This window comes from Ornithorhynchus anatinus, chromosome 2 (assembly GCF_004115215.2).
Source record: "Ornithorhynchus anatinus isolate Pmale09 chromosome 2, mOrnAna1.pri.v4, whole genome shotgun sequence".
In the NCBI taxonomy this organism is placed as follows: Eukaryota; Metazoa; Chordata; class Mammalia; order Monotremata; family Ornithorhynchidae; genus Ornithorhynchus; species Ornithorhynchus anatinus.
Window position 1 is genome coordinate 147,095,424 of NC_041729.1, and position 11,611 is coordinate 147,107,034.

At 42.6% G+C, this 11,611-nt stretch overlaps 1 non-coding gene across 1 annotated transcript; it reads left to right on the forward strand.

The window, feature by feature from the left end:
* Positions 1-9,938: 9,938 nt before the first annotated feature.
* Positions 9,939-10,077, forward strand: LOC114809286. Its single transcript, XR_003757073.1, has one exon. It is a non-coding gene; the product is annotated as a small nucleolar RNA SNORA7 (small nucleolar RNA).
* Positions 10,078-11,611: the final 1,534 nt, after the last annotated feature.

An 11,611-nucleotide genomic window follows, 5' to 3' on the forward strand; every position in this document is an offset into this window, starting at 1 on the left:
TTTACAGATGAGGGAACTGAGGCACAGAGGAGTGAAGGTGGCTTGCTCAAGGTCACCCAGCAGACAAGTGATGGAGCCGGGAACATACCTGATGTACATGGGACTTTTAGTTTGGTAAAATGTGAAAATTCTTCTAGCCGAAAGGGGCTGTGTAAACCTAAGTCATTAGCATAGATTTCTTGGAATAAAACAATGCTTGGGCAAAAAGTGGAATAAAAAAGGAACTTATTTATGCATAGATTAACAGGGTGAGAAAATAACTTTCCCACTGCCCAGGCTTCACAGACACTGACTAGCAGTCCCTGTAGGCTAAGAGCTTTCAATGTTTGCATGAATTAAAGATGTCTTGTCTGTAAATGATAGACTGTTATGGGAGGAATGTTCATTTCAACTCTTCTCTTCACTAACAACACTTTCAAAATCTAGTCAAATGCTTGTTTTGGTAGGTCATTGCTATTTCCATCTGAATTATGCATAATTGCCACGGGACCCAATAAGCTGCAGTAAGCTCACTGTGGGCAGGGAATGTGTGTGTTTATTGTTGTACTCTCTTAAGTGCTTAGTACAGTGCTTTGCACACAATAAGCGCTCAATAAATACAACTGAATGATTGAATGAATTAATAAAGGTATTCTTCACAGTGTCTCTTCAAATCAGAAAAAAATAATGAAACAATTTCATCATCAAGGAAGGCTCAGGATAATATTTGCCCTCAGTGTTTATTTTCAGTTGAAACTGGCTGGAAAAGAAAACGAGTTCAACAGAGCCATCTAGATCTCACTCTCCTTTCAGATGAAGAGATATTTAAAACTGAGATCTGATAAGCCTCATTGCTATTTATATTACTTAATATTCGCGTAGCACTCTATATTCCAAGATAGAGGTGCTCTGACCTTTATGATGGGGAACCAAAGAAAAACAGGTGTTTGTTAAGGAAATCAGGCAGTGACCTATTGTGAGCAGAGAGCAGTGAGACTTCCTGTGATGTATCTGTTTGCTTTCCTGAGAATCTGTGTGGTTTTTTTGGTGTTTGTTCAGCGCTTACTCTGTGCCAGGCACTGTACTAAGCTCTGGGGTAGATATAGGATCATCAGGTTTGGCCCAGTCCCGTCCTCATGGAGCTCCAAGTCTTAATCACCATTTTCCAGATGAGGTAACTGAGACACAGAGAAGTGAAATGACTTTCCCGAGCCCACACAGCAGACAAGTGGCGGAACGGGGATTAGAACCCAGGTCCTTCTGACTCCCAGGTCTCTGCTGTATCCACTGGACCAAACTGCTTGGTTGTGAGAACTCAGAGAATGTTTACTCCACAAATGTGCATCTGAGCAGAGTTCGGTGGCGTGTGAAGGTGCGGGTGGAGGTGGGAAGCAGTGCGAAATAAATAAATGGTAATACGACCTGTGGAAAATTTTTGTCAGAGCATGTGCTCGTCCTCTTAAGCCAGTGGTAGACTCAAAATTTGAATTTAGACCTTCCAGTTCTTCTGCTGAAAGGAACTATTTGAGACTTTCAGTCTGACACAATCAGAGGGAGCTGCTGACTTTATCAAATGGCTAAGTGAAAGGGAGAACGAAGCACAAAATTACTGGTGATAATAATTTCAGTATTTGTTAAGAACTAAGTGTCAAGCACTGGGGTAACAAGCCCCACACAGGAAAACAATAGTTGTGGTAAATATTAACTATGTAAAAATAATAATAATAATATTTAAGCACTTATTATGTGCCAGGCACTGTACTAAGCACTGGGATGGACACAAGCAAATTGAGTTGGGCACAGTTCCTGTCCCACATGGGGCTCACAGTCTCAATCCCCATTTTGCAGGTGAGGTAACTGGGTCCCAGAGAATAATAATAATTAATAATTATGGTATTTGTGAAGTGCTTACTATGTGCCAGACACTGTACTAAGCGCTGGGTGAACCGAAGGAAATCAGGTTGCACACAGTCCCTGGTTCCATTTGAGGCATATGGTCTCAATCTCCATTTTACAGATGAGGTAATTGAGGCTTAGAGGAGTGAAGTGACTTATCCAAGATCACACAGCAGACAAGTGGCAGAGCTGGGATTAGAACCCATGACCTTCTGACTCCCAGGCCCGTGCTCTATCCACTATGTCAAGAGAAGTGAAATGACTTTCCCAAGATCACACAGCGGTCAAGTGGAGGACTCAGTTTTACTATAACTATAACTATACAAGAGTGCTTGGCACATTGTAAGTGCTTAGTAAATATAATAAGAAAGCAATCACTGAATCAGAGGCATTTATTGAGCACTTATTGTGGGCAGAGCACTGTATTATGCTTTAGGGAAAGTACAGTTCATCAGAGGTGGTAGACACATTCTCTGCCTACTGAAAATATTGAGGCAGGCCTCAGCTGTTAGAGATGCTTAGTAAATATATTACTTCAATCATATTTATTGAACACTTTCTGTGTGCAAAGCACTGAAGTAAGCACTCATTACTACTATTACTATGACAATTTCTATGATTACTACAATAAGAATGTTTCTTCATTTTCATATGAGGGCAAAGGTGCAATATCCCAGAATTTTCAGGGTCAGCAAATAAAAATGACTGACCATTCTGGAGATGAAGTACAGTAATAGTCTGTGGAAGGAGTTCATGTATTGCTGAACAATAAAATATCGCTAAGCTGGAATGAACCCACCAAGAAAAATGTGACAAGGTGCAAATAGAAAATGGAGAGGTACCAAAGATTAATTACTGATTTTGGGAACAGGAGAGTTAGGGATGTGTTCCATGTCGGATTTCTGGAAGGTTGAGGTGAGGACTTATAAAGCATCAGGGTTAACATCAGCGGCATTATCAGCATTTATGGATCCTTCCTCCTGTCTGCAGAGCACTGTACTGGGCACTTGGGAGCATTCAGTAGAAGTAGAAGGCATGATTTCTGCCATGGTTCCCGAGTTTACAATTGAACAGGGAGCGAACCCAAATTTTCTACTGGGAGTAAGCGGGAAATCACAGAAACCACAAAGGTAAACAAAAATGAATAAACAGATGAACTGAATAAACTGATAACACATGCAAGTGCTGGGGAGGAGGGGGCTTGACTTCACTGGACTCTGGGGGTGGGATCAGGAGGAGAAGACATGAATCCTGTCCTGGAGGATTTGAATTTGATTGGGCAAGCAGAGCACCGCGTTATTTTCAAGGAGTTTACAATCCTGGTGATGAAAGAAAACATTCCAAGTTTGCCAATGCATATCATTCCTTGGGAACATGTCTACCAACTCTCTTACATTACCCTCTCCCAAGCACTTAATACAGTTCTCTGCACATAGTAAGTGCACAATAAATATGATTGATTGATTGATTGATTGAATGGCAGGGAACATGAGAATTTACCCCAGAATGTCTGGAAGATATTGGTGAACCAACGTGTAGGTGTCACCACTGAATGCCACTGTGTTGTTCTCCATCATTGTAAGCCACGTGGAATCCACCACTGATTAAAGGAATTTAGTGCTTCCTGATTGAAGCTCAGAAAAGTTAATGCAGCCTGGCATTTTACCTATTCAGGTCACCTTTAAAATATTTAGCCAGCTTAGCTGCAGGCAAGGCACATCACAAATTGATGAGAACTCGTTCCCCAGAAAACACAGCCATAAATGTTTAAACAACGTTAAATGAAGCATCGATAGTTGGGGCTGAAAAATCTATCTAAGTATTTATCCAGTGCCAATCATTGTTGGAGCCAAGCCCTTGAGCACTTACATTTGTGGTATTAAGTACTGAAATTACAGCCTCAAATAAATAGCTTGCACTAACGGCCCAAAGAAAAGTATAATACGGAATAGTTAAGTTCAACTTGGAAAAACAACCTTGGATCAAAGTCCAGAAGAAATGAGAATTGGGTGGATCTCACAGAAACCTACACTAGGTGAAGTTAATGTTGGTATTTGTTAAGCGCTTACTATGTGCAGAGCACTGTTCTAAGCGCTGGGGGAGACACGGGGGAATCAGGTTGTCCCACATGGGGCTCACAATCTTAATCCCCATTTTACAGATGAGGTAACTGAGGCCCAGAGAAGTTAAGTGACTTGCCCACAGTCACACAGCTAAGTGGCAGAGCTGGGATTCGAACTCATGACCTCTGACTCCAAAGCCCATGCTCTTTCCACTGAGCCACGCTGCTTCTCTAGCCACGCTGCTTCTAGAGTTGTTACTCTAGTTTCCTTGTCTTGGAGAGCTCAGCGTGCCAAGTAGGAGAGAGTGACCCAGCTGAAAGATGCATCCTCCCTTCACCACCACAATGATTTCCCTTTGAAACAACTTCACTCAGCTGCACAGCTGTCCTCTGTCTTCCTTACCCAGCTCTGATCCCTACTTCAGCCTAAGCAGCAGTGAAAATTCAGAGGGAGACAGAAGGTGGAGAAAGAAAGAGATAATAATAATAACTACGGTATTTGTTAAGCCTTTACTATGTGCCAAGCACTGTTCTAATCTCTGGGATAGATTGAAGGTAATGAGGTTGTCCCACATGGGGCTTACAGTCTTAATCCCCATTTTACGGATGATGTAACTGAGGCCCAGAGAAGTGAAGTGACTTGCCCAAGGTCACCCAGCAGACAAGTGTGGAGACAGGATTTGAACCATGTCCTCTGCCTCCCAAGCCTGTGTTCTTGCCACTAGGCCAAGAACAGAGAAAGAGAAGAAGATGGTTAAGGCAGGGAGAGAAGGGGAAATTGGAGAAAGTTGTGGAAACACCAAAATTCTTTGAATTTATTGTGGTCATCATCAACTGATATGAAAGTCTCTCCCTCTCCCTCCCTCTCTCTGTGTCTATCTCTCTTTCTCCCCTTTCTCGCTAGTTATCTATGTGCATATCTATCTCATCTAAATGTACATACAAATATTTGGATCCTCAGATGTTTGATTTCCCCATCAACAAGTAGCATGACCTGATGGAAGGAACATAGGCCTGGGAGTCAGAGGAACTGGGTTCTAATTCCAGTCCTGCCAACTGCTGCGTGTTCTTGAGAGGGTCACTTAACATCTCTGAACCTCAGTTTCTTCAGCTGTAAAATAGGGAGTCAGTACCTGTTTTCCCTCATACTTAGCTCTGAGCATCATGTGGGACTGGGATTCTCCTACTCGATTAACCTGTATCTAACCTTAGTACAGTGTTTGGCACATAGTAAGCACTTAAAAACAGTACTTTGCACATAGTATGCACTTAACAAATGCCATTATTATTATTTTTATAATGATTGCAAAATGGGAGGTGGAAAAAGATGTGTTTCTTAGTCTTAGTAATAATAACAATATCAACTGTGGTATTTGTTAAAGTTTCTACTAGGTGTCAAATACAGTATTAAGTGCTGAGAGGAAAACAATCTGATCAGTTTGGATGCATTCTCATTTTGCAGATGAGGAAAATAGGCCCATATAAATTAAATAATTTGCCCAAGGTCACAGGCCAGGCAAATACCCAAGCTGGAATTTCATTCATTATTCTTTCATTCAATCATATTAATTGAGCACTTACTGTGTGCAGATCATTGTACTAAGTGCTTCAGGAAGCACAGTACAATAAAAACTTTTCCTGTCCACAGTGAGTTTACAATCTAGCGGGAGAGAAAGACATTAACATAAATAAATATAAGCCAATAAATTACAGATATAATAATAATAACGTTGGTATTTGTTAAGCGCTTACTATGTGCCGAGCACTATTCTAAGCGCTGGGGTAGACATAGGGGAATCAGGTTGTCCCACGTGGGGCTCACAGTCTTAATCCCCATTTTACAGATGAGGTAACCGAGGCACCGAGAAGTTAAGTGACTTGCCCAAAGTCACACAGCTGACAAGTGGCAGAGCCGGGATATGTACATGTATGTACATGTACATGTATCTGTACAGATATGTACATAGGTGCTGTGTGGCTGTTGTGAGAGGGGCAGGGAATGCATAAAAGGAGCCAGTTAGGGTGACGCAGAAGGGAGAGGGAGAAGAGGAAAGGAGGGCTTAGTCGGAGAAGGCCTCTTGGAGGAGATGTGCCTTCAGAAAGGCATAGGAAGGGGGGGATAGTAATTTGAATTTGAATTTGAACCCAGTATCTTCTGACCCTCAGGACAGCTCTCATTTCACCAGGACACCCGGTACCTAAATGATGGCTGTAGTATCTACACTTTAATAGTTGACGGATAGTTCTAGAAAAAGGAGAATTAGATGCTTGCTTTAGAACGCATTTCCACCAATTTCACAGCAAAATGTGCTACTCCAAAGTTTTACCCCCCTCTATTCTCCATCTAAACCTACTCCCTCAGAGAACTAATTTACCCCCGCGGCTTCAACTGCCATCTCAACGCAGATGATCCTCAATCTACCTCTCCAGTCCTGATCATTCTCCTCTGCAGTCTCCCACTTCCTCCTTCTTTCAACAGATCGTCCTGCTGACACCTGAAGCTTAACATGTCCAAAGCAGAACTTCTCACTTCCCACCACAAACTTTGTCCTTCCCCATATCTTTCCTATTTCTGTAGACAACACCACTATCCTCCCTGTCTTACAAGTCCATAACTTTGGCATAATGCCAGACTTATGACTGTCATTCAACCCACATATTTAATCTGCCACTCAAAGTTATTGGTTCTATCTTCACATTACTATAATCTGCCCTTTCCTCTCTATCCAAACTGCTACAGTGCTGATCCCCTAAGCTCACTGTGGGCAGGGAATGTGCCTATTTGTTGTTGTACTCTCCCAAGCACTTAGTACAGTGTTTTGCACACAGTAAGCACTCAATAAGTACAAATGAATGAACGAATGATCCAAGCACTTATCATGTTCCACCTGTATCTGCCTCCTCACTGACACCCCGTCCCGCCTCCCGTCTTTTCCCACTCCACTCCTTACTTCACTATATTGCCCGGATCATATTTTTTAAAAGTTCAGTTCACATCTCGCCTCTCCCCAAATACCTCCAACAGTTGACCATCATCTCCATATCAAACAGAAACATCTTACCATGGGCTTTAAAGCACTCAAACATCTTGCTTTCTCCTCTCTAGACTGTAAGCTCGTTGGGGTCAGGGTACGTGGCTGTACATTATCACAACAAACAGATACATTCCTGCGCACAGTGAGCTCACAGTCTAGAGGGGGAGACAGACATTAATATAAATAAATAAGTAGATGAATAAATAGTCTGATATATACAGATATATAAATATGTCCTGTGGGGATTGGAAGGAGGATGAATGAAGGAGCAAGTCAGGGCAGAGTAGAAGGGAGTGGGAGAAGAGGAGAGGAGGGCTTAGTCAGGGAAGGCTTCTTGGAGGAGGAGATGGGCCTTCAATAAGGCTCTGAAGTGGGGGAGAGCAGTTATCTGTCTGATATGAGCAGGGAGGACATTCCAGGCCAGAGGTAGGATGTGGGCGAGAGGTGGGAGGCGAGATCAACCCTGTTGTATTGTACGGTGTTCTGCACACAGTAAGCATTCAATAAATACCATGGGTCTATATCTCATGATATAGCAAGTTCATTCATTCATTCATTCATTCATTCAATAGTATTCATTGAGCGCTTACTATGTGCAGAGCACTGTACTAAGCGCTTGGAATGTACAAATCGGCAACAGATAGAGACAGTCCCTGCCCATTGACGGGCTTACAGTCTAATCGGGGGAGACAGACCGACAAAAACAATAGCAATAAATAGAATCAAGGGGATGAACATCTCATTAATAATAATAATAATGATAATGATAATGTTCGTATTTGTTAAACGCTTACTATGTGCAGAGCACTGTTCTAAGCGCCGGGGTAAGTGTATATGCCTTGAAAATGCAGACGTTTGGGGAACAATGTATGTTTTGGGAATGGTGAATTATGAGACAAATATTTCCCAAAGACTTGACAGTTAATAACTTGGATGTTCCAAAACATTTTGAAAAATAACATGAATTTTTTTGATGTTCTACATACTCTTATATTAGGGATCGTTAAGCTGTTGAATTTTTGTTAAAGTAATTCAAAGCATAGCACCACAGATAAATGAAGAATGGTAATATGATTGTGAATCTTTGCAAGAGACTGCAAACTATAAGCTTGTTCTGCTGACTGATAGTGGATTTTAAATTTAGTACAGAATTTTTCTAATTTAGGGAGAGCAAAAGCCTTCTTTTTGTCATCAAAAAATATGTTGTAACTGGCCAAATCCTTCTAAATAACTTCAGGTCCATAAGATGAGGGAGGAAATACTTGTTCTTCCTTTCTAGTCGACTATGTGCCCCATTTGGACAGGGACTTGGTATAGTCTGATTACCTTGCATCAACAGCAGTGCTTAGCCCAGTGTTAACATTTTATAAATGCATAACAAATATGATGATGATTAATGATAACGACGATAATGATAATATTGATAATAATGATCACCTCTTCACAACTTTGAACTTCTCTATCAAGATCCTCAAATATGTTAGTCAATTCATCTCTTTCTTTTTAAATTGATGTAGGATTTCTTAATTGCACAGTTTTAGCTCCTGGTGGAGCGGTGTTGAGGCCGTATCCCTGGTTCGTAGAACAGTTGATTCCTCAGTTAATCGTATTTATTGAGCACCTCTGTGTGCAGAGCATTGCATGGGGTGACTGCAGCTTGGAGGATCAATCAATCAGTTGATCTATCAATGGTATTTATTGAGGGATTAAGTTGCAAAACAATGTACTTTTTTACAGTATTGGTTAAGTGCTTACTTTATGCCAGGAATTGTAGTAAGCTCTGAGGTAGGTGAAAGCTAATTAGGTTGAACACTGTAAATGGGGTTTACGGACTTCATCCCCATTTTAAAGATGAGATACCTGAGGCCCAGAGAAATTAAATAACTGGTCCAAAGTCACAGAGTAGAGAGGTGGCCCAGACAGGATTAGAACCTGGGTCCTCTGACTCCAAGGCCTGTCCTCTTTCCAGAAGACCACACTGCTTCTCTATCTCCCACTTCTCATCCTACTGCTTCTTGCAGTGGTAAATTAAAGAAAGCTGGGGACACAGACACCGGATACTAGGTGGGCTATCACACATCCTTCCATGGAATACAACAGCGTGGCTCAGTGGAAAGAGCATGGGTTTAGGAGTCAGAGGTCATGGGTTCTATTCTTGGCTCCACCACCTGTCAGTTACGTGACTCTGGGCAAGTCACTTAACTTCTCGGTGCCTCAGTGACCTCATCTGTAAAATGGGGATTAAGACTGTGAACCTCACGTAGGACAGCCTGATTACCCTGTATCTACCCCAGCACTTAGAACAGTGCTCGGCACATAGTAAGTGCTTAACAAATACCATTATTATTATTACAGCACTCTGCACACAGTAAGTGCTCAATAAATACAATTGAAGGAATGATGGGAAGTAGCATGGCTTAGTGGCTAGAGCCAGGGTATGGAGGTAGAAGGACCTGGGTTCTGATCCTGGCTTCACCACCTATCTGCTGTGTGACCTTGAGCATGTCACTTTTCTTCTCTGTGACTCAGTTCCCCCATCTGGAATATGGGGATTGAGGCTATGAGCCCCACGCGTGAGACAAGGGATTGTGTCCAACCCTATTTGTTTGTAATAATAATAATAATGATGATGGTATTTGTTAAGCACTTACTATGTGCAAAGCACCACCCCAATACTTAGTATAGTGTCTAGCACATAGTAAGTGCTTAACAAAAAGCATTATTATTATGATTATTATTGCTTGCTGTGTGACCTTGGGCAAATCACTTCACTTCTCTGTGCCTCAGATGCCTTATCTGAAAAATGGGGATTAAGACTGTGAACCCCAAGTGGAACAGGGACTGTGTCCATCCTGATTAACTTGTATTTACCCCAGTGCTTAGAACAGTACTTGACACATAATAAGAGCTTATCAAATACCGTCATTATTGATCCGCTAGTCTTTCACCTCTCCTGAGGGCCATTTTCCCTCTCAGGATCACACCTGGAGAGTTTCCAGTGCTCTACCAGTTCTCGGCTATAGGAGGGAGAGTCAAGCAGAGGCCAACCCATTCCATTTCTAGCTTGGGTAGAGACTAGAGAGTGGAAGGCAATCTGCTAGAAGTCAAAACTCTCACCTCTCCTGGGCAGCAGTGGCATGGGAGAGAGTCGAGGGCGGAGACTCGAGTTTCCTGTGCAGTTCCAAATCTGGATAAAGCTGAGTCCCCTGGTGACACTTAGCATGAGATAGGGTGATGATTTATTATAGGCTTCTCTGTTTTATTATTTATCATTCCCAGCCTGGCTGCTGAGATTCCTCCTCCCCATCCCCCACCTCCATTTGGCTCTTAATGCCTGGGGCCCAAGCTGCTCAGTGCTATTAGTGATAAATAAATAAGCAGGGAGAATGAACTGTAGTGGAGGGAAAGATTTCTACCTACTTACACAGGCTGTTACTTGTGTCAGTGATGTCAGCGCTTTACCCATAGATTACAAACTTATTTGCTAACTACCATTAATGGATCCAAGGTTCCTGAAGTGTTTCTGACTTCTTTGGATAAAAGAAGCTATATAAAGTGGGATATTGATACTTCTATATCATTTATTTGGAGGGAGACAGGACATTTCATGTAAGCTAGTAACCTTCTCATCATTCAACTGTTTCCAAACAAGTTGAAATGATGGCATGTCAATAAGCTATATGACTAAGTTTTTCCAAGTGACTTGAGGGTCAGAGGAGACTATTCAGGGAATGTATTGGCAGTGAAGGTTAGCTGGTCAAAGGATAAGTCACTTGGATAAGTCACTTTGCTTCTCCGGGCCTTAGTTCCCTCCCCTGCAAAATGGGGACTCGAAGCCTGTTCTCCCTCTTACTTTCATTCATTCATTCAATAGTATTTACTGAGCGCTTACTATGTGCAGAGCACTGTACTAAGCGCTTGGAATGAACAAGTCGGCAACGGATAGAGACGGTCCCTGCCGTTTGACGGGCTTACGGTCTGATAGGGGGAGACGGACAGACGAGAACGATGGCGATGAATAGAGTCGAGGGGAAGAACATCTCGTAAAAACAATGGCGACTAAATAGAATCGAGGCGATGTACATTTCATTAACAAAATAAATAGGGTGATGAAAATATATACAGTTGAGCGGACGAGTACGGTGCCGAGGGGATGGGAAGGGAGAGGGGGAGGAGCAGAGGGAGATGGGGGGAAAAGAGGGTTAAGCTGCGGAGAGGTGAAGGGGGGGCGGTAGAGGGAGTAGAGGGAGAAGAGGAGCTCAGTCTGGGAAGGCCTCTTGGAGGAGGTGAGTTTTAAGTAGGGTTTTGAAGAGGGGAAGAGAATCGGTTTGGCGGAGGTGAGGAGGGAGGGCGTTCCGGGACCGCCGGAGGACGTGGCCCAGGGGTGGACGGCGGGACAGGCGAGAACGAGAGTACAATATAACTATAGACAGACACATTCACTGCCCATAATGAACTTACACATTAGAAAGGGAGACAGACATTACTATGGTTAATTAAATTAGATATGTACAAAGTGTTTTGGGGCTGGAAGGGAGATGAATAAAGGGAGCAAGTCACGGCGATGAAGAAGGGAGTGGGAGATGAGGAAAAGTGGGGCTTAGTCAGGGAAGGCCTCTTGGAGGAGATGGGCCTTCAA